This window comes from Nesoenas mayeri (assembly GCF_963082525.1).
Source record: "Nesoenas mayeri genome assembly, chromosome: 17".
Lineage (NCBI taxonomy): Eukaryota > Metazoa > Chordata > Aves > Columbiformes > Columbidae > Nesoenas > Nesoenas mayeri.
In genome coordinates this window covers 938,840-963,187 of record NC_137565.1, presented here as the reverse complement: position 1 = coordinate 963,187, position 24,348 = coordinate 938,840, and positions in this window count along the sequence as shown.

Genomic DNA, 24,348 nt, shown 5'->3' with positions numbered 1-24,348 from the left:
CCCTTTAATTATGCATGAAAAAACCACAGGACCTCCCGCTTGATCGTTCAGCCCAGCACCGGCTCCCCAGCAGAAGGCTCATTATACAGCTTTAGCGGGGCTGAGTGCTTTGAATTATTTAAATCTCCATTAAGTCTCCACTATGGCACATCTGTGTGATAAACGGCTCAGGTGCTGCTGGGTGTCTGCCCTGGCCAACTCGCGCTCTCCTTCCCCCGCAAAACTCGGTGGGAAGGGAAATAATTGCCAAGAGGGAAAGAGTCTGCAGTCCTGCTATCAAGTGCTTCGGTGTCATTTAAAAGAGGCCAACTGAGCCAAGAAATAAAGACACTTAATCAGGATTAGCACTAGAGGGCACGGTAAGGTGGTCAATGCATAACTTGTTTAATGGCCATTTTATTGTTTAAATTAAATAAAACTTCAATCATTATGTTTTACTTAAGCAGTGTGAATGCTCTGTCCCCGTTCCCGCGGCACCACTGCACAAGCACACAGAAGCAATGGTGTATTGCCAGAGACACGGGTCGCGATGTGATGGGGCTCAGGGCGCCCAGCGTGGGGAGTGATGGATTTTGTCCTGCCCATCCCTTTCTCACACGTCCAGGGGCGTGAGGAGGGCAATGGTCCAAGGAGAACCTGGGAAAGGTGGACTGCGGGATCTCAGAGCACGAAGCATGAGGGGTTTGTGGAACCACCTTCTGGCTCCAGAAAAGTGGGAAGAAGACAGTCAGTGAGACGCAGCAGTGCCTGCAGCTCCCCCGGGAGCAGAGGGAGCCGGGGAGGCCACCCCACATCCAGCAGAGACCCTTAATCCCCGGGGAGCAAAGACCTTCAGAGCAAGTCAGTTCACAATGGTTGGCAAGGCAGCAGCAACCCAAAAATACAGTTATTACATCAAATTCACAATTCCTTACCCCTCTAAAGAAGTGAACAGGATTTACCTCCCGTTCAATCGCAAATTTGCTGAGTGTGAGTGAGTCCCAGATCTCCCCAGGCTTTGGCTGCCCAGCTGCCAGATGGAGATAAGGTGGAGATAAGGGTCCACGTGTCACCCCACGGCGCAGCGAGGCCCGAGCATCGCCAACGGCGTCCAGAGGGCGAGGTAGGCGGCGAGCTCTCCCCACGGCCCCGGGAAGCGCGTGCTGCACAGGGCAGGAGCGACGGGAGACCGGGGCGGGCACCGAGTTATTTATTTGTGAAAGCTACTGGAAAACGTGCTGAGGATGAGAGAAAAAGCCTTTGGTGTTAAAAATAACCCCTGCCAGGAAAAAAATAAAAAGCCTCTTATTTTAAAGAGTTTCTCTCCATATTTACTCGAGATAAATGGAGGCAGCACAGTGACAGCAATTTCTTAAGACTTCAGGAATTGATGGCAGGGCTTTGCTCATGTATCACACCCTCCTCCTCCCAGTCCCGGGGCACACGCGTTGCTGTGAGATCTTCGGCTAAGTGCACCGAGCAGCCATCCTTACTACATCTATGTCTACTTACACCAGCAGTTTTTAAAGCTGGTAGTTATTGTGCTGCTCTGGCAGTGCTTGTTTCTCCAGATGCAGGAAAGCAGCCATGCCTGCTGCCCTCCCCAGCAACCTGGGGTGGCGGGGGACCCAACCTCACCTGCCCCGCTGGGGCTGCCCTCACCCCCTCTGGGCCTCGGTTCGTCTCACACTTGCCAGCTCCCATCTGTATTTTAAAAGCAGCATGAGTCAGCCATGAGTCAAAGCCCTAAAATGCAAGGAATTGGCTTCGAACTGTGGCTGCATTTTAAAGAGGAAGGTGCCAATTTTTTCTGTGCATGTGAAATATACAGCGATGACCTCTAGATGCCGAGACTCTTTTTTAAAAGAAGTCTGAAACAGATAGTAAATACAGAGTATTTACAAACATGAATCATCTAGGTTTACAAAATAAGTGTCCCTTTGCTGACAACTCCCAAACTGTATCAAAACAACCTTTCCAAGGGAAAAAAAAAACAAACATAAGGCATCGCCTCCCACTGATAGCAAAGCCAGGATAAAAGTAATAAAGCCAGGAGGGGCAATGAGATCTTCAGTGGGTGCCACATTGTCCCACCCAAAGTCCAGGGGCTCTGCCAAGGAGAGGAGCCACCCCAGCCCCATCCGTCCTCCCGGGGCCCCGTGATGCCCTGTGCTGCTCCTCACACAAGCGCCCTGAGATGGATAACCAGAAAAACTTCAGTATTAAAAGAAAACCACTATCAGTTTCTAATGCAATTAACAGCCCCCTGCCAAGAGAGCCAGTAAGAGCACTTCATCAGACCATTATAACCCTGGAGGGTATAGAGAGGCTGCCACGGCAACTCCTTTAATTGCCCTTAATGTTTCATTAAACACAATTACATTTAAACCTAAACTGTGCCATTTGTTGTGGTTTTAAATAGACAAAGGGCAAGATAACAGGATTGGATTAACCCTCTGCCTCCCTCCCTGCCCAGGGGCTGGACGAGCTGGAACCGGCCCGAACAGGGACCAGAGCCAAGAACACGCTCAGAGCCGGGAGAACAGCGACAGCTCGGCCGGGCGGCGGTGACGCTGGGCTGCGACTCACGGGGCTTCTGCCAGTGGGACAGCAAAGCAGCGGACTTTTTCTAACACAATTCTGCAGTTTCTTTGGCACAATCAGAGATCCCCGTGGCCACACAGCCCCACTGGTTACCGATGCCTTTCCTCCGGTAGGGAATTGTGTGAGCCCATGGCTCCTGTAGAGGCTGCTGCGCTGGGTGCACACCCGCTCTCAGGTGCTGCTGAAACCATTATCGAAACAGACACACACAAAAAGCATGCAAACACTTACTGTACCCTAATTAAAAGTAAACCCTTTTTTTTCCTTTCCCGAATTTATTCACTACTTGCTTAAATATTGCTTCTAAGTTAGGTCTAAGGCTTAAATGCTGAATGTCTGCACTCCTGTTTGATGTTGCAGAGCTTTGCAAACCAGGCTGTCTCCTCCGTCTTTTCTGAGCTTTTCAATGACTTAGAGGGGAAAAAAAAAAGTGGATGTAGCTGCAGTGCCACACACCCAAGCCAGAAACCACCGCTGATACGCTGCTCTCTTCGGAGACTTATGATACAATTAACATTTCCGTTGGTTTCTAATGACTTCTTTCTTCCTTTTTGAAGCTGACAAGAGAGTAGGAATAGCCACAGGGTATAATCAGACAGTCTGCAAGGTGGAAGGGAAATGAAGCAGAGCAGAGGGACTCTGAAGCAGGTGGGTATCATTATTGTGTCTTTGTGGGAGCATTAGCACCATTGGAGGGCACTCAGGCACCACTGGAACAAGAGCAGCATCAGAACTTGAACAGAACCGAGGAGAAGATGAAAAGAATGAAGCAGGCACTCGCTGACAAGCCTGAATGGGCTCCTTTGTGCCGCAAGACCCGCTGAGATTTTGCTATCACCTGACAAGTGCCAAAGCTCCACAAGTCTGAGCCAAAGGCTACATCTGTCAACAGGAAACCTTCCATCAGCTTCAGGGAAACTCAGCCCAAGCCACGGTGTCACAGATCACATATCGCTGTTCCAGGGAAACAAGCGACATCCACCTTTGGATTCTCACTACTAATTTCTAGTGATTTTTTGCACTATATCTCATCATCAGAAGCATCTACTCACACAATAAATCAACGCTTTTGTAAAGCTGTGAGTAAAATGAGGGGACGGGGCAGATGAGAATGATGGAAGAGACAATGTGTGCCATGGCTGAGAAGAAAGTAATTGGAGCAAGAGCAAGAACAAGCTCTCCTTTGGTCCACTAACACAGCTACGTATGCGCTGCAACGGTTCGTGGTGGCCTAACCAGTCGCAGGGACAGTCTTAATTGCCCCCCGAGAGGGGACTGAGGCACAGACTAGGAGGTTAATTGGCATTGCAGCGAGGCAAGAGCTGTACACACAAAGCAGAGGTGAGAGGTGTGGGGTGGCAATCTGTCTCTGCAGAAGAGCTCCCAGTCTCACTAGCTGCCAAGAGAGAGAACAGCATTGCTCAGCGGGGCCAAAAGCGGCACCAGAAGCAAAAGAGATCGGAGTGGCCCAGGGAGGAAAGAGCCAGACTCGCACGCTGAGGTTGTGAACAGACAGAGCGTGTTGGCCTGGGGAGAGCACGACGGGTACAAACGCCGGACGTGGGAGCAGCCAAAATAGCACAGCAGGTTGCAAGCTGGCAACTCCCTGTTAGTAGGTGCGCAGTTAAGAACAGATTAACAGGGGAAATGTATCCTAATATGTCACTTCCAATTTACTCCCTCGTTCTTTTAATTTTCTGTTCGCCCAGAAGTAAAGCTGTGAGTGGTCCAGGTAGAGCGATGCTGCCTCTTGACCTCTCCGCAGCCCCCGTGGCAGCTCCTTTCCTCTCTGCCGAGGTAAGAGGGAGGAACATCCCCGTGACCATCACCAGACAACCCAACACTGCCACGATGCTGCTGCCCAACAGAAGAGACTGTGGGAGCTCCTGCGCTGGGGAAGCTGCTGCCCACAGCAAGGCCGGGGGGGCACCGCGCAGCCCTGCTCCCAGCTCCAGGATTAAGGGGTGACCTTCGGTTTGAGCTTTGGGGAGCAAGAGGGGTGAGGGGCAGGGGTACGAGGGAGTGGGGAGAACAGCTGTTAAGCTCCCGGAGATAATAAATTGAGTAGCTCTGAAATTGGACCCACAAGGATAAAAGTGTTTTTAGTGCCTATAAGACCGACTATAAACTCAATCTGTCAGACAGCAGCAGCTGTTAAAGATAATGGTCCTGGTAAATTTAACTTCCGACCTGCCACAAAAGGACTAGTGTGATGTTAAGTTTCTCCCTTCTTTGAAAGGGGGTGAGGAGAAAAAGAAAAGGCATCAAAAAATGCAAGATCTTAACCACGCGTCTCCAGGCAGCAAAATCCAAAACCGCTTTGAAGAGAACGGATGGGCTGAGCCCCCACGGGGAAGAGAGATCCCCGGGGGCTTGGGGCAGATGGAAACCTCCGGCTGCTTTGACAGGATTCCACAAATGGCACCAAATATTTGCTAATCGGCCAAGGTCAGCAGGGACAGAAATGACTCTCCGCTCTGAAGTCGGGCAGCTCCTAATTATTGAAGTTCACGCTGTGACTGTGTCACGAGCTCCAGGCAGAGCTGGATGGCCCCTGAGCGGATGGCAACCCAGAAGCATTCTCCTTGCCTCCGTCACCCCGGCCTTGGAAGAGAACAGCCCTGCACGCACCTCAGGCCCCTTTGGGATGAGGATCCTTCCCCAGATCGGTCCCAGCACACGGTGAGCGGGACAGAGCGAGAGCAGCCCAGGGCTGGCCCGGGCAGAGCTGCTGCTCCCCAAAAACCCCCAAAAGCCCAGGGAATTCCGTCACTGAACCCATCAGCAACAGGGTCTGCCCACAGAGATCAGGCAGACGTCTCTAGACTGGCAGTGTAATTCTTCCAAACTTATTTTCCCAGCCAAGCAGGTAACACAGCATGATTGAGAAGGTCTTTTATACAGACCGCTGCTCCAAATCAGCTATTTGCAGCAAGTGGTTTTAATATGACGATCAGAACTACTTCTGCAATTTTGAAAGGACAGCCAGATTTGGCTACAAGAACAGAGGACACTCCAGTGAACTTCACCTAACAAAGCACCTATTGCAACCACAAACCATCACCAGCTTCCTACAGAACAAAGCAAACAAGGCCTGAAGGTGTCGGTGGGAGGCGAGGAGGAGGACTCGTCCCTCTGCATCACCGCCCCGCTCAGCCCCGTCCGGCCACACGGCCTCCAGCCCTCCCCAGCGCTCCGCAGGGACACGGACCTTCCCTGCGCACATATCCCCAGCATCCTGCCAGCTCTGGGATCTGAGCAGGGCTCCATCTCCTGAGGATTTCTTCACAGCTCATTTTTCAGCTGCCTGAGTGGTATTTTTGGACTCTCACCACTGTGAGGCAAACCTACAGGTGACCTTTACTGAGCACACAGAAGTGGTTCCTTTGGAAATGTTTTTATTCCAACGGGGATGAGATTTTTCATGTGCTTAGCATAATATTTGTGCCTTGATGGATTTGGATTTCATTGGAATGAAGGATACGGTGTCAAACACAGCAATGCTTCCAATCAAGGCCTTGGGAGAGGACCACGCAACGACTTTGGAGCAATACCCTGAAATTACTTCCCAAGCCAAGGGTATTTTCGGGGGGTTGGAGGTCTGGCTCCTCCTGGACACATTTCAGCAGAACTCGTCATTTCTAACTAGCACTTAAAGAGTGTTGAAGGTCTCAAGTCAGAAGCAGAGCAATGTAAACTAGCTTTAAGCTACTTGGAGATTAAAAATCCTGATTTTATTCAACAGTATGGATAATTTATCACTGTTGTTATTACCCAAGGACATAAGAAGAATCCAATCAAACTTAAACACACGGAATATCTGGGGGGCATTTACAGATACACTAATGAAAGAAGAGAGCAAGCCCAAGCCCCAGTGTTTACACGTCTCATTGCCACCGGAAAGCTCCAGTTCCAAAGCAGCTCCTCCAGCCTCTCTCGTCAGTGCTACGAAGGACAGTACGGGAACAACGCAGGATTAATCCCTGTGGAATGATTTAACGCTGCAGCCACGCACAGCACAGCTGCTGCCGCGGTTGTCCATCAATCCCACCAATGGACCTGGGGACTTCATTCCCAGGAACATCAAGTTTGCAACGGGAGGTCCCTGCAGTGAGTCCCCACCTCCGCGAGCCCTGCGCACACCCCCGGCAGCTCCTCCATCCCTCCATCGCTTCTTTGTGCTCTCGGAGCGGAATAAAAGAAAAATGGGGGTGGGAAAAAAAAAGAATAGCCTTTCCAGGCCTGCGGGTTAAACCATGACCTACTTCAATCCACACTGCTGCCCATTATTAACAATCCAATTATTCCAGACAGGTTAACTCAGCTTTAATTTATGTCAATCCAATTATTTTTTTATTAAATAAAAAGATCACTTCGTGCTTCGAATGATTGATGAACACTGGGCCAGCATCACCCGGAGCGGACCGGGAGCGCTCAAGGTCAAGGTTGGCCCCGTGCAGGAAATCCCTCCCGGTTTGTGGGAGAGCTTTACCCACCTCATGTCTCCTTTTGTGTGTTTTAATTGGATCTCCCACATGAGCCTGTGGCTTCCAGGACTCTGCTCAGCGAGTAGGAATGGGATTCTGACTGCAAATATGTCTCAGCTGAAGTAAGAGGCACTTAAATTAACTCCATTTCCTTGTCTGCTGCAGTATAACGGGACAGAGGAGCACAAGGCTTTCCCCTTCGGGGGAAATGAAATCCAGGATGGGGAGTTTTTGAAGGCACAGAAGGGAGTTAGGTATCTATTTCCCACAAACATCCCCTTCACCAGTTCCTGCAAATCTCTGAGCCGTGGGCCAGGGTCAGGGTGTTGCCAAAACCCCTGGGTGGGTCTGGCTCGGCAGGTCCGGCTCAGCCCCTGTCACCAGCGCCAGGACCGAGGCAGCAGGAGATGCTTCCCCAGACCTTCAGAGCTGGAACACCCTCCACTCCCCTTCAAGTAGAGGCTCCAGACGACTCAGTTCCACTCCCACCTCTGCCTCTAACCCACCAAACTCCTTTTCACTGATCTTCCCACAGAGCCAACACCCCACAACATGGGTCCGTCACTACACCCCCTGCCAGGGACCAAACAAATGCGAGACCCAACAGGCTTTTGACTGACTATCTCCCTGGCTCCTAGACAGGCCATGAGCAGAGCTCGTTAAGTCTTTAATATGCATTTCTCAATTATTCTTCCCCAGCGTTTCTAATTAGGACCAAAGAAGTTCTGCTGAAGTCAGCGAGACCCAGTGTCCCAAGCCCAAGTCCAGCACCGGGAACACGCTCCGTGCGGGACAGCATTGGAGCGCAGCCCTGGGTAACACCACAGAGACATCTGAGTCACAGGGAAAAGGATGTAAAGCATAACTGCATCCAGATGGGGAAATAAAGGGAAGAGAGACTTCAAGAACAAGCACTAAAATCACTTCCAAAAAAAAAATAATAATCTTCCTTTTAAAAGGAGAAAGCATCTCAAACCAAGAATGTGATTCTAATGGTCTCCTTCGAGTGCTCCCTTCACCTCCTTACCTGAATGAAACCAGGATTACCTACATCTCAGTCATGGTCAGACAGTCAGACAACAGGGCTGTCCCAAACCAGCCCTGTCAGGAACAACACAACAAACCCTCTGCCTGAAACCCTGTCCAGACATCCAGACACTGAGTCACCTCAGCATCCCGGGCGGCGTGTCCCCCCGGGAGGAAAGGCAGACGCGGAGCTGGGACACCCCCAGGGATGGTCACACCAAGCACCGCCATTCAGAACGAGCATCCCTTGAGGAGAGGTGGGATGGTACCTGCCCTTTCTCAATCTCTTTTCATCCTCACGCCACCCAGTAACCGCAACTGCCTGGGCAGAATCTGTTCCCCATCCCTCCCACTTCACCTTGGGAATGGGAATGTCATTTTTTCCCAAATACAGCCTTTAATATTCTAACAACAATTATTTGTGTGCACACATTACTTATCATTGTCTAGATATTGCTATCCCACCCCAATTTTAGATGAGGACATAAGAACAAGTCAATAGGGTACCCAGTTCCTAAAGACACCACATTAAGTGGTAAAGAACTTGAGAACATATTTCATACAAAGTTAAATGCTGGATAAGGAAAGCACCAACCTGCACAAGCCTATTGCATTATTCCTTTCCTTATCCTCAGGCTGTGCCATTAAGAAGGTACATGAGAAACCGGGATTATGCTGTACAGCTACAATAGATGCCCATGTGCTGCTCTTGAGGACTTCTCTGGTGCTGCTTTGGGGAACAGCCCAAATTCATCATGTACTGGAGCCATTGTTGAGTTGTCTGAAAACAGGCAAATGAAAACACAATGCCAAACAAAAATAACAGCTTTTGCAAAGAGGGATGTTCGAAATTCACAAAATGCATTGCTACAGCCAGAGAATTTCAAGCTCTCCTTTTGCATGCTGCCAAAGCAACATGGATGGGCCCCCTTAGAGAAAATAAATAACAAAAGTCCATGCCTACCAAGTGGCTTTGGAATTTCCATCCCAAATATCAAGATGACCCCTTGGGCTGGGACAGCATTGTTCCAATTAGTGTTTCTCTGACCAGCCTAATTGCTGGAGCTGGAAACAGCCGACATTCCAAAGGGCCACGAGCTCTTTCCCCTATTGTTTTAGGCTCATCCACCAGAGAGCAAGTGAAGGAGGAGTAACAGCGACAAACAGGAGGGAAGCAGCTGGATCCACTCTCCTGGGGCTATTTCTGCCAAGACTTAAAATAGCACTGAGATCCTTCATCCTCCTCCCTCTACACTTTCTATCACAGACACCAGGTTTCTCCCAAGCTGTGACCTGGCACATCTCCTAACTGGGATCCCTCTTTTTGCAGGCAAAGTTTAATACGGGCAGGTGAAAGGAAAAGCCTCAGCTCCTGCAGCGAGAAGGCTGCGTTTGGGGGAACTCGGGGGAGTTTGTTCTCTGCAAACACTTTCCGTTCCAGCCTGAGCACGAGCTGAAGGGAACCGGTCCTCCAGGATCCCCTCCCTGCCCTTCGTTTTGAAACCAGTCTCAGAGCAGGCTCCAGCTCAGCCTGTGTTTTCTCTTCTCTCATGACACGTGTTAGTGTTGGTTTTCTGCCCATCCTCTTCAAAAGCAAGAAAGAGACAGGAAAGAAAAAAGTACAGCAAAAAATGATGCCACTCTCAAAAGATGGCACTTCAGGCAGTCTCCACTACATCAGTAATGACAGTCAGCGGTGCCTCCAAGGACTTGCTTTCTACAAGTCAGTGCTACGTTCTGACAGCCAGTTTATTCCTGGGATCCATGAGCTCCTCTTCCAGATTCAATCTTGCTCAGACAATCACTCCTCCGAGGCTTTTCTCCAGCTCGCAGATAGCACAGCGATACGGGAGCCAAGCAAGGAAGCAATCTGACGGCTGCTCTGCAGGAACGCACTGCTTCACTACGGCGCTGTTCTCACCCACCAGCATCACTCGTGGCACTGAAGAAGCCAGAGGTCATTAGAAATAAAGCAGAGGTGCTTAAACAAACACCCCTTGCCGGATTCACACAGCTTAGGCTGCAGGTGACCCTGTCCTACAGCCCTCCCTCTTAAGAGACTTATCCCATGGAGACAGGGGCAAGAGGAAAGTGAGGCCGAGAACATCACCCTCTAAGAAGAAACAACAATTTAAAGCCTGTAAAGCTTATTTCACTGACTCGGCTGCATGAGCCAGAGCTGAGATGGTACCCAGCACATCCACCCCAGTTTGGGGGTCTCAGCAGGGAAGGCCTTATCTTTGTTACAGAACTGCCCACCTGCACCACTAAGCACCTGTAGCAGCCAGTCCTTTTCCTCAGGCAGCACGGAATGAACACAGGGTCACCTTCACAGTAGGCTGAGAGAAGAGGAAGCATGTGCTAAAATAATTAGGTTCAGCGCAGCGAGCCCCTGGCCGCCTCCTGCAAAGGCACAAGCACGATTGCAATATTAAACACACACAGCAAAGATCTCGAGGTTACAAACAGGTTTTGCAGAGATCAACAGCAAGGTTGGTGAGGGCAGCCTTAGCAGCTTCAACACCAAAATGCAGATGCTTGGTGGTGATCTCCATCGCTGTCCCAAATTTACTCAGATCCTTGTATTTCAGGAAAGCCCATCTTTGCTACAAACGCTGGATGGAGCCTTTTTTTCAAGGCACCTTCTGCAAAGACTTGTTCCTCCGTATCTGACGCGCCCGCCTGCAGGAGCGGCAGAGGGATTCCCGCCAGCGCTGAGCAGCACGGGCAGAGTCACCGTGAATTAACCCGCTGGTCCCAGCCTGGGAAGAGCACAGTGGGAATGTCACGTCACACAATAATCAGATGCTCCTGCTGCAATCAGGAGCAGAAGACGAATGACTAGTCCTTGGTGTCCTTGGAGTGCTGCTCCTTTCCCTTCTCATACGCCGAAAGCCTTTGATGAAATGAAAGCTGTCTGTCAAAGAACATCTCCCATCAGCTAAACTCAGCTCTGCTTTGTGTGTCACAGTAGCCTCTGCCCGCCTCCCTGCACAACGAAATGCAGCTCACTTGTGCTACAGCAAAGCCATAGGGTTATATTGTTTGGTGAGTAGATGAGGGCAAGCCTGGAAAACAAAGATTTAGATGTTTTTCCAGTACCTACCACCTTGCGCCTCCCTGTGCGGCACCAGCACCAGCGGCACGATCCTGAGGGCGACGCTTGGCAGCGTCACAGCAAGTTCACCAGCTCACCCGAGAACCTGAGACCTGGCTGGTGAGTAATGAGGTCCAGGGAGGGATGGATTGCTGCTGCTTGTCCAGCTTTGGGGAGGAGGATGTGAGTGCTCTGCAGATGCAATCAGTACGTATTTGCACATTCCTGTATTTTCACCTGAACTCATTCTATCTTTTAAACCCCTGGAGTGGCAGGGAAGACCAAGGAGCAAACAGGCAAAGAAAATCTTTATTATGGAAAGAATAAGGTGACGGTCTATAACATGTCAGACAGCTGAAGCTAGCAGCACGCTGGAGATCCGAGCAAGAGCACAGACCACAGCAAAGAAACACCTCCAAGGTGTTCTCCGCAGCACATGCACTGAAGTTGAATTTCGCCTGACAAACACAGCTAAAGTGGTGTAAACAGACACACTCACAAATAACTTGTTTGCATGGCTGTACTCTTAGAAGGAGCTGCTTTACCAAAACCAGATGTTTGCACAAAATCCCCAGAGGCTTCTGAAAATCCCCTGCAGTTAGAAGCTGTCATGATCGGTATTTTGTATAAATTAACGGTAAGGACTGCTCAGAGCAGAGCTACCCAAGCCAGGAAACACAGAAACTGTCTGACCACAAGTACGTTTTGCCCAGACCCCTCCAGACCATCAGACAAGCAGCACATCCCACGTGTGTGTGATCCTGTGCTGCTGCCCTTCCCACGTCCCCACCGGAGGAGAGGACAGTGGCCACGGAGCCACCGAGCGCGCTGCTCCCTGCCAGGTGACGGCAATCCATCCGCACAGCTGGATGAATTGTGCCTCCGGTAAATGCTGCACAGGCTTGTTTAGCCTGGGGCTCTTTACACGCATCCACCAGGCTCTTTAGATGTTCCAACACAGTGTTTCTCATGGAGGGCAGTGTTATGCAAGGCTGAGCAATGAAAGCAGAGATTGTTACCAGCTTTAACAGGCTTTGGATCATGCCAAGAACAAGTCCCACTCTGTTTTCATTGCATGATATCCCACATCTTTTCTATAATAATCAGATGCTCCTACACTGCAATCGGGAGCAGGAGACAAGTGACTAGTAAACAGATGAGCAACAATCTCTTTAAAGAGCGGAGAGTACTGCCAAGAATATCAGTAACCTGACTTCACCTGTGCCTGCCCCGACCTGTCCCTGGACCTCGGGGGGACCTACCCGGTGGTTTTCAGGCTGTGTCCACAGGTTACTGCTGATGGACCGAGAAAAGCAAACTGACCGGCAGGCTGAGAGTCCTTGCAGACCCACATCACCGACCTACACCAGCCACCAGCTCATCTGTGAAGGAGCTTCACGTTGTTACAGGTCACCGAAAACATTTAGTCTAGACAAGTGATGTATTTATGTTTGGAAACAAACTCACTTAGTAGGCTATGACATGAACATAAGTTCCCCGAGACACCGCACTAACACTCATGAAAACCCCCTAAGCACGTACCGTACACTGAGGTGACCAGAACAGCTTCGGAGCTGCTGTTCTGTGGCCGTCACCCCGAACAATCAAATACACTTCATTACTCATTTCAAGAAACGCATCCCCAGTTGCAGAGGAGAGGCTGAAGCAGATGACAGGAGCGTTACATAAACATTATTGATTTTGTTTCTCCAAACACTCATGAAATAAGCCAGATAAACATGGCAACCGGTTTTGTTCAACAATCTAATGCATCATTCAGCCTTTCAGCAGAACACACCAAACATCGGCGGTGCGCGGTCTGTACGTCTGACGCTGCCGCAAAGGAGCGAGGCCGAGGGAAGCGGCGATGAGACGCAGGGCGCGCGTCCCCCTCGGGCAGCAGCTCCACCGCCGGGGCGCCACAAACGTGGCGCTATTTCGATATAGACCTCACATTTTAAAGCATCTTAAATCAGCCTATTTCTGCGCAGCACCTGGAATGGCACAGGGGTCCCGTTCATCAACACAGCAAGAAAAATCTCCACCCTAACTCTATAATCAAAAGAAGTCACGACAAAGGATGAAGGTGCAGATATCTTGTTCCTCCCACTTTATAGATGGGAAGGTGAAAGATCCAAAATCTTAATGTGGTCACACACCAAACAAACAAACAAACAAAGCCCACCACACCAAACATCAGCATGTTTTTTGTTAGAGGCAGGAAAAACCACGCTGGGGATGAAATATCACCAAGAAGCACAGCAGGTACCAACGGGCAGATCATCCGCAAGAAAAGGGTCCAGAAACCAGCCCAACCCGTGTGGCTAAGTACAGGGAGAGCGTCCTTGTTTCACCCACACCTCCCTTCCCGATGCGTCTCCTGCTTCACTAGACAGAGCTGATAGAATTTTACATTAAAAAGAAGAAAAGTTGTGTAACTCGGGATTCTCCCACCTGCTCAGTGCCTGTTAACTCACAAACCACAGAGGAGTTTAAACGGGCATGTCAAGGGGTGGATGGACACACACGAAAAAGCAACTACAGAGCCGAGTTTTTAACGTAGACCCTCTTGTTGAGGATGAAATCTGCTGCTACATGTAATCAAGTTTTTAAAGCTTGATAATCTACTTTTCCTTTTTGAATATGGGGAGAAGAGGAGGGTTCTGAGGACATAAAGCACCAACCGCTTTAATCTTTCAGGGGTTTGGGAACAGAGTTTGCACTGTGATACATCAAGTTCCATAAATCTCAAACAAAAGACAGAAAAATCAATGGGTAAGGGAGATGGATCGCTCACCTGAACCCAGAGCAATGAGTCAGCCTGCATCCCATCCGCAATGATGCCCGGGCAGCCTAAAACACGTTCTTCAGGGGGAATAATCCCTCTGACCAGGCCGGGGCAGCCGCAAGAACCAAGGGGTAAAAACCCGATGGGGAAGGTAGGAACCCCAAAACATTTCAGGTAATTTGTATTTTATCTCTGGAGCGTTTCTTATCTCAACTCTCATTGCATTCAGAAAGGACAGGACAGCACAGACTTGTTACAGCTTCAGTGCTGGATCAACACACACCCAACGGACCCCATGTGCTGAACCTAAGAACACCCCCGTGGTTTCACCTGTTACACAGGGCAAAACTCAGCCTCAGAAAACAAAACACCAGAACCAGCATCAGAGCTGCAGATCTTAATTACAAGAGCTTCCTATTGAAGCCTTAGGGTGGGACATATGAAAGCATTTCGTTTGCTCCCATTGAAGACAGACACAAGTCCATTGGCACGGGAACAGACGGAGCCCGTGTCCTGCCCTGGTGTGCTTCACAGGCTTTGGGAAAACAAACACACACACACCCCGCAACAGGCTGGAAGACCCGCCAGGTTCCTCAGGCCAAGCCAAGAGACTCAGCAAAGGAAGAAGGAAAATGCCACAAAAACCATTTACCTTCATTCTCCCTCATGGACCACGTGTAGCTCATTTCCCCTCTAGCAACTCAGGTCCCTCACCCTCAGATATTTTCAGCATACTTAGTTTTTTCTACCATTTCCTCACGTTAGAATTTCACCTTGATACCTTGCAGTCAATCTCGATTTTTTCTTTCCTCTCTCATTCTCCTCTCAATGCGTTTTGCGGGCAATTACTTACTGAGGTGCTGGATGTGGGCCACGAGTAGGGAGGAGAGGCAGGTGGTAAAGAACTGGATATGCTTTTCTTTCTGTTTCTTCTGTGTTGGCAACAATTACCGAAACGCCACACCAGAGCCACCCTCTCTAAAAAGCGTAAGCGGGTACAAACGCAGCCGCCCATCTGCTTAGCAACACATGGTGCCAGCAAACCCTGTTCCCAAGCCGCAGGCTGAGGTTTGCAGCTATGACAAAGTCACACTGGGTTCTCCGCTCCGACAACAGGGGTTGGGATGGGGTTGGGCAAGAGGGCTCTCCCGCAGCAGGCGGGTGCAATCAGCAGGACACTCTTATCTTTCCCTTTTGGCAGCATCACACACCGAAACAAACACACTTTAAGATCTTGCGTCTTCTGTAACGCTATTCAGATGCGCCCTCTTGCTCTGCACCTTCAATACAGGACCCTCTGTGCAAGCACAGCTTTCCTAGAGCACCCCTAATCAGACACCGGCTTCTCCTTCCCAATGACCACCCAAAACATGGCTTCAGATTTTCCCAGATGAATTTTGACACCCAACCTGCTCTCCAAAAACAGCTCCATAAGAAATGAACCACTACAGCATGAGCTGCACCTCGCAAACGTCCAGTTGCTGGAGTACAACCTCAGTTCACCTTCTCCTTCCCACCATCCAGTGAGCCCCTTCACCTTTCTTAGTGTCAAGCTGTCCCCAAATGCTCAGCTTACACCAGCTTGTATCCCAGGTGCAGCCCAAATGTAGTATCCCATAGCCCTGCTTTGGTGGGGGAAAACACAGAACAGGTGAAGCTCTTGACCAAGAAGAACTTGGCTTTTTGACACTGCAAGTACAGATAGGGACTGGGCCAAAAATCAGTATAAATAAATTCAAGTGAAGTCAAAGGAGCTACGGCTGCTCGTGCCCATCCCAGGTGGCTCAATTCCAGCACCTGAAATGGTCTGTGGGTCAAGCGGCACTTCAGAGAGGTTTCTAAAAGGAGACACTTGGTAGGAAGTTCCCCGAAAACCTGCAGCAAGCGCTAGAAACTGGCACGAAGGGCCAGAGAAAGTCAACAGCACGCAGAAAAAAGACAAAAGAGACAGTTAGAAATGCATGAGTGATCATAAGGAAATGATGTTTTGTTATGTGATTCAAAGCCCTCTGCCATGGGTGCCATACAAATAATTATTAATTATGTTGTTGATTATCTGTGTGAGCAATAGAGCTAATGAGCTGGTTCTTACAGGAGATAAATAAAGCTTCTAAAGAGCAGGGCAGCCATTCCGCCAAAGGCAAGTAATTAGAAGCGTTTCTTCTCTGCTGAAAGTTTGACTATTTGTTTTTAACCTGAGGACAACCACCACACACTGTAGATATTTGCTATTAAAAACCCACTGCCTTGACAGTCCCAGTAGACAGAGACTGAATTTCTCCTAATGACTGGGCCCAATTAGCGGGCACCTGGAGCTCCACTTAGCGAGCAGCGGGGTTCCTCGGGGAGGCCCGGCCCCAGCGGGCAGGAGACAGGCAGAGGTTGAGGATTAAAGCTGCTTTGTTTCACGGAACGCGTACAGCGGATTGCAGGACGGTTGGCATGGGAACACAGCGATGGGAGCCGGGAGCGCGCGGCAGCCTCAATAAAATACGTGAGCAAATAACCGGGGAGCTGAAGGGTAAAGCCCTCGCCCATCATCTGGGAGGGCTGAGCAGACGGAAGAAGGGTCAGCCCTTTCAATGGATCTTCATCCATACCTGAGAAACATCTGCTTCGGGATTCTTGTTTTAACATTGCTGCTTTAAGCCTTCGGCACACAAGTAAACTCAAATCCCATTTCACCGATGGTGTCCAGACCACAGGGATCCGAACGAAAGCTCTAGGTTACCCGCTGCCGTCGGTTATAAGCCTGGGCTGCAATGCCTCAAGGTGCTGGTTGAGCCCAGGACGGAGCTGAGCAGGCGGCTGGCCCGAGGGAGCAGGACTAGACGGGCACGCTGCACGAGTTCCGCTGTCAGAGCTGCCAGCAAAATGCCAACGCTGCTCTCTGGCAGCAGATGCTCAGACCCCGATCCAGCTAGCTAATTAAACACAAATAGTTCTATTCTAGTCAACACACGTGCTTGTGCAGGCTAAGGAGATACATAAATACCTGCGTGGCTCAAACACTGGACAAGCGAAGCAAAAACCAGTGCCAGTTAAGCTGATGATCAGTGAACTCCATGCATCGGATACATAACCGCAGGTCCACAGGTACTGTTGCATCACTTAGAGCTGAGGATCAGCACCTTAGTACTGAGCAAAAAACACCTCTCCCAAGTGCAGCCTTCACTGAAAAGCAGCGTTAACCCCATCAGTTAAAACCGGACTGCAGTTCATTCACCCACACACCCCAAAAACATGACACTCATCCAGCCCTACTAGTACATCTGAAATGTACTCGTATAACAACTTAAAAGACATCTTTCTTATTTCACATAGAGTTTGGCTATTTTACATGTTTAAAATTATCACTACACAGTAAATGTTAAAAATTGCATTGTCCCACTGACCAGGAAATTCACCCAGGTGCCATTTTGCTGGTGCAGGACAAATTCTCCACCCAATGTACCTTTCCAGCTCAAAGCTAGTTTTCCATTTCCAGTCATCTGAACGTGCAGGGGCTGCTCCACCCAGCCAGGCCACCCACTGCTTTGTTAGATATGACCTTACGTGTCCCCTACAGTTTAAAGGGGTCAGACAAGAGCTCCCAAACATGCTCAGAGTCGCCAAAAACGTCACTTTTTCCTCCTGCCTCTGTTCCTCAGCAGCCATGTGCTGGGAGCAGGCTCTGCATCCCGCTTCTCACTCATCTTCTAATGGATCCCCATGCATAATGAATTAGCTCATTAATGAAGTGATTCGAAGGCAGAGCTCACTGCAGGGGCCAGGAGCCCAAAGACACCCATCTACAACTGAACAAGTCACTTTGGCAATATCACACCATGGTGAAGATCCCATTAAACCACCCCGCACTTCTGCTGCTGGTTCTCCATCCCCCCACTATAAGAGCTATATGGGAACTGCTTTTACCTTCGCAGCTACTTGTTTGTGGAGCTCTGGTCTCATTCTTACAGGCTTTTTTAATTTGGAATTGTCACACTTGTTGTTCACATAAGGGAGTCTGCAATTGTAGCACTAACTTGAGCGGTGTCTGAATTATTTGGAGTGCAGCTCATCCGGGTGGTGAGTGGGGACTGCAGGTCTGCCCTGAAGGTCGTCACCAGTCTGCAAAGCCCCAGGACTACGCTGCTTGTTTGCTGTTGCTGCCCACAAAGAGGGGATTGACTCCCAACAGCTGCCCGGAGCTGCTAACTGAGCGTTTCCAGATGAACCCGCACCCAGCACCACCTTGTAAACAAACGCCCTGATACGGGTCTGTGTGGGCAAAGTTAATTATCTCCAAATAGCTTCCAGAAGCCTCAATTCAATTTATGAAAACAAAAATTAACTTTCCATATAAACATAATTACAGTGAGACAACAGTATCCAGCCTGGTGCTAGTGCTGGTTTTGGAAGCTGGGCGGAAAGCCAAATGAGTTCATTAGGCAGTGTAATTAATAATGGTTTTCCCCTGCTTTAGGAAGCCATTTGTGGTCCTAAGAGGCAAAGGTATTCAGGAAACAACCCATAGCGGACAAGTTTTAAAAGGTGGTTCTGCAACAATGATATAGTTTAGACCCTCCATGTGAAAATATATCATTTAATGAACATAAAAAGAGAAAAAAAAATATATACTGCAGGGAGATCTGTTCATTCTGCTCAGAAAGGTGCCTAGGAAGACTTCTCTTGAGAAGCAACCACTAAGTTTCTCCTCAAGAAACAAGCATCACCCACTTCAGAACACAAGAGGAATCAAGCTAGCAACGCACAAGTGGCTTCCCCGGTTCGGTCCTCCAGCTCTCAGCATGAGAGCCTCAGAACGCAAGAGGAGCCCACAAACAAACCCCATTTAGTGATTCTCATCCCAGCAAAACGCTAACAGGTTCCTTTGGTTTTTAAGCAAATCTGCTTATTTGCTGTCAGCTCTGAATTTCAGTCTCATGCTCAGGCTACAGACAAGCACTTTGCAAGGGCAGAGCATCGTGCCTCTCCAAGCACATACTGGCAACATGCAACCTGCAATGGAGGTCTTCCACATGTGAGAAACCCAAATCCATCATCTTCTGTCCCACTGAGCCCAGAAACCTCACGTTAATGTTACCGAGAAAGTGCCGGTCAGTGTTGATAGATACCGCACTGGGTGATTAAGATGTAGGAGCACACGAGGCAAGCCGTGTTTCACCATGCAGCCATTGCTGTGGAACCAGGTCAGTCCTGCACAGGTCAAACGCCTAGTTAACAGGACAAATTAAGAGCACAGAAAGACAGCACCCATCTCATCATCAATAGCTACATATCTAGACTTCTAACACCACACCCTAAACACTATTACATTTCCCTGCCAAGAGCTCCCTTGCAGTCTTGCACAACCCGCGAACATCACGCAGCAGCAAAGAGGTGCTGACTCAGCACGCGTCAGGTCACCAGCTGCTCAGCTGTCACCCAACGCCACACTAACCCGCGGGACCTCTGAGCAGCCACTGTCTCTCCCCGCCTGCTCTCATCCATCCCCCAGCTCGTGACCGACGCAGGACGCATCCCCGGCTCTGAGGCAAGGCTACCTTTGGGTGCGCACGTTCTAAAGCCAGGAGCGCTGGCAGCCCTTGCCCCCTTCACAGCACCTCCGCTGCTTGCTCAGTTGCTCCAGTTCCCCATAGCAGAGGGGGGAAAAACCTCATTACGTATTGCCCGTGGTTTATACAAACCCACCGCGCAGTCGAGCCGCCCACCTCACAGCACCCAGCGGTGTAACCTAGTTACGAATGGCAGCGGAACCCCAAGATTGAATTACAAGGCAGGTTTTCAATCAGGCGGGACGCGTAGCTGCCTTCTAACAGACTGGAGGATTAAAAGAGCGATAGGATACACGCTGCTTTCCTTCCACATGACAGCATCTCCCTCTTCTCCCCTCCCCAACCAAGAAACCAGCAGAGCCTGTGCTTAAAGAGAAGAGGATTTGCAGCGCTCAGGACCCACAAGGAGGATTAGAGAAAGGTTACAGAGAACATGCGTACAAAGACAGCTCTCCTGTATCATCCCCAGCAGAAGGATGATAAAACAGCCATCTGCGCTACACAGGGCAGACACACCTGAGCTCGGGAGCAGAGGCTGCAGCTGCTCCGTGCCAACTGCTGCACCGCATGCCTGCACAACGCGCCCGTTCTCAGCACAGCTCAAAGACAGGCTGCACCGTGTTCAAAAGGCCTGTGCAGGGTAGAGAGCTGCAGCCAAGAGAGACTCTAGTCAGCTCTGGTTTATATTCTATTAACACCCCAGGTTTATTATCTCCACATGCACCAAGTCCTGCACACACAGGAGACAGAAAAAGCCCCTACGCCAAAGAGCACATCACACACAACGTAGCGATTCCCACTTCACCCATTGCCAGCGTTCCTAGGGACATATGTTGTAGCACAGCATGACAAGGAAATAAGGGAGTTTATTGCTTTAAGCCTGGAGAAAACCACAGTGCATGGATGTGAAAGTCATGTATTGGAAAAAGGCTGCAGTCTAGCACGAGAAGACAGAGGACAGTGTTTCACATGATGGAGGAAAGAAATTCTGTATCTGATGCAGCAGGATTACATCATGTCTGACGGCAGAGGCCCATTGTGCTCTCACTTGTAAAGGAGGATTACTGTATATCTGATCTGCAAGAAGGATTATTGTGTTTGAAGCGGGTCGAGTACAATCAGGATAAACCGAGAGCCGGTGATGCGCTGGTGGAGGGTTTCAGTGGATTTGTGGCGGGGCAGATGGGGAGCAGCGCAGCACGGGCATCGGCAATGGAGCATCCCCACATGCAGAGAGCGCCCCGGGGACACGGCGGGTTCGCTGCCAGCCCCCTCGCTGCACAGGGTACGAATGAGCTCGTGACGGAGCTTATAACAGAATTCCATGCAGTTCCTCATGGAAAAAAGTGCCAGCCTCTATTCATTCTTCTCCTGATTTCAGCCCTTTTCAGTCCCATCTGACCCCACATCCATTTTCAGCCTTTCCCTTGCACATACTTCAATGACTTTTTATTTCTAATTAAAATCTTAATTGAATTTGACAATGATAAACATGTAGTAGATGCTGTAATGTCTTATAGTATATTAACTTTGGGACGTGTCTATTGCATTCCTCCTTATCAATACTACAATAAACTTCCCATTAAACCTTGTTACAAGAAAATTGAGTTTTCATTGAAACCTACAGGACTGGTCTATTACTGCAGGAATCGTATGGGACATGATAGCCATCCTAACACAAGCCAGACAGCCCTTACCATGCCGGATGGCATTTATCAAGATATTGACTATAAATCATTGCAATTGGAACTGCAGGAAAAGGCAAAGCAGAGCTGCCTGTTGGGATTATGCAGGACTTATTCCACACTGTGCCGAGTCATCCCTAGAATTGCCTTCATTGGTTTTCTTTAAATCCTGTCCCATCTGCAGGGAAAGCCCCGTGTCCCATCTCCCAACCTGAAGGGTTTGCATTAGATGCCACTTTCGGCTGAGGAGCAAAGGCCGTGGGGTTTGGTGAGGTGTGTCAGGTACACAGCACACAGCCTGCAGACCACAGAGAATCCCACGGCTCCTCACCCGAGCTCCTCAGAGGCTCATACTCAGGTTTGACACAAAAAGGCACATCTTGATTAACATTCCTCCACAAACACACTATTCACTCTTTCCTCTTTCTCACCAAATCCTCCTGCTACAATCCATCCTTCAGGGGAAAAATAAATCCGCAGCAAAGCAAGCAGGTTTGCTGCACTCTCAGTGTTCGACAGAAGGGAGAACAGATTGGGACTCCATGAAGAGTGACTCATTATCAGCAAATAGTTTTAAGTGATGATTGTTTCATCACCACCCACCCAGCTCTTCCCTCTGTCTGCAGGCTGGAGCAAAAACTGCCTGCAAGACCATGACAAGAAAGACAAATTAGGCAGACGACCTCACCTCTCACTGCCTCTTCCAGGACCAAGAGAGCAGAACTGCCTAAAACAGGAACGTGCAACAGGCTCCGAAAACCTTGGGTTACAGATAGGGGGCTTAAGGGTTTTCTTTTCCTCCAAAACCAGTATATAACATTGGCTGCCTTCTTAACCTAACCGAGAAAATGCTGAGAAATGCTGTCAGATATCTGCCCTTTCCCTGTGCAAACATATGCTGAGCCGAACCCTTGGGGACACTCGCACCCTTGCAGTCATTTAGCGGATAAGCCCTTGCTGTAGGATCAAAGCTCAGTTGCAATGTGCCAGTCGATGCTGCTGTAAACGAGCATTAGCACATTCGGGATCCAGCAGGACTGGTGCCCGAAGGTGAAGAACCCCACACTTCCAGCCAGGCACATGGAAACCCCATCAATAGCAGGGAACACAGGGTCACAGCAGCAGAAATGAAACCCTTGGCGTGTCAAGTTGCTCTCGGCAGCTACTTCCAGCAGTGAGCTGCCTTTAGAATGACTGCAGAGCACAGCTAGAGAGGAAAGCAAAATAATCACACACACCCTATCCAGAGAGGATTTTGGAATGGAGATGGCTTGAGGACTACCATACGTGTAAAATGGAGTCGTGTTGCTCCAGGCACGATGGCCCGGCCTCTGCTGTCACAAGCAAAGGAGCAGGCAGGACAACAAGGCGATGGCCACAGCCATGTCCTTCCACCCCAGCAGCCTCGGGGCACGGCCAGCAGGCTCACAGACAGCGCTTTCCAGGACGTGACCTCTCTTGGCCAGCTCTCCATACAACAAACACCTGCTCCAGGTTCCCCAGTGCTCTATGCAGGATGCTCTGCGGGGAACACACACTGATGAGCTATTTCCACCACCTCCCCAACTCTTGCCAGGCAAAGAGCCACCTGGGGAGCTCTTATCAAGAGATAATCACATCCCCAGGGCCCTGCCAAGCATGAAATACAGCTGTGCCCTGGTCCTCCGGGTGCAATTACCTCCTCACAGCGCTCCCACCTGCCCTAGAGCCGCCTTCAGTGCTATTATAAAACTGGTTCTACCTCTTCATCGCTGTGAACTATTGAGCAGTACTTGAAGCCCTGGAAGGCATTACTTCACATATCCAAAATAAGCAAATAAACAAACCCCCTTTCCATCAAAATATCTATCTAGACCTCAATATTACAAGAATAAACAAAATTGCCAAAAATTCTTTAAAAATTCCTGGCGATATTAAACCCACACCATGAAAAATGGGTCACAACTCCTATAATTTGAACAGCCAGATGAGCTTTGCAGGCATTTTGCATCTCAGTTATCAGCATGGGTTGTGCTTTGCAGGCTTTGCACTGCCCCCGAAGCTGGAGACAGCCACCAGTGACCGCCCGGCCAAGCACGGATACGAACTTCAAACAGCTTTTTGTTCTGAGGGCTACCAGCCTCTTCTGGTTTCTGACCAGCGAGACTTCTATCTTTTGCTTTCTTTCAAGCCTGAGGAATATAAAAGTGGAAAGGAAGGATTTTGTGTATAGATTTCTCCTCCAGAATTTAGTGGTAGAAAGAACTAAAAGCCAGACGTGTTTTTGAGACGATCCATGGTCAGGCGGGAGCAGATGGGGTGGTCGGCTCCCCATCCTCCCATGGCCCTCTTCAAGATTTGACTGGAAAAAAACCCACACCAAAGCCACAACCACACACATTTGCCATTACATTGTCCAAAGGGGCTTCAGAGGAGAACTGAAGATTTAGTGATTTTTTTTATTAGCTCTCTGCCACTATCCCTTAAAACGTCTCCATGACCCGGAGGTGGGAAGGGAGGAGAGAGAAGAGCTGCGGTGCCACGGCTGCCCCTGTGCGACAGAGGCACAGCCCAGGAGCCCCGTCATCCCACCGCTCAACCCACCAGGCCAAGGCCACCCTCAATCTCCATCAGCATCGGCCCTTGGTTGTTTTCCAACCTTTACTCCCAGGAAGCTGAAAGCCCAAAGTGCAACAAGAGACACAATTCCTTTCCCTGGACACTTATTGCATTATTAAACATGGATTTACACAAGGTTTTCTGGCTGTACGCTAAAACGCTCTTTTTTTTTTTTAAGACAGCTCTGCCTGGGGGAACCACTCTTTGTTTTGGCTCAACCGAACGCCCATTAATTTTGTAAGAAGGGGTGGGGGAAGGGCTCACGTCTCCACAGATTTATGGTCTTCACATGCCAACTGGGAAGGAAATTCTCACATGCTCGTGTAGCATCAGACTTCTCCCACAAAGCTCATATTTACAGAAGAATGCAGAGCTCCCCAAGGGAGTCTAGGAACTAATGAGACTGTGAAGATCTGTTATTTATGTTATAAGAGTGCCCAGGATTTTTGGACACTGCACACACTGGGGGAAGACGCAGCCCCTCCCGGGCAGGGTTCACGCTCATAGCAGATTACTCACTGCCGTG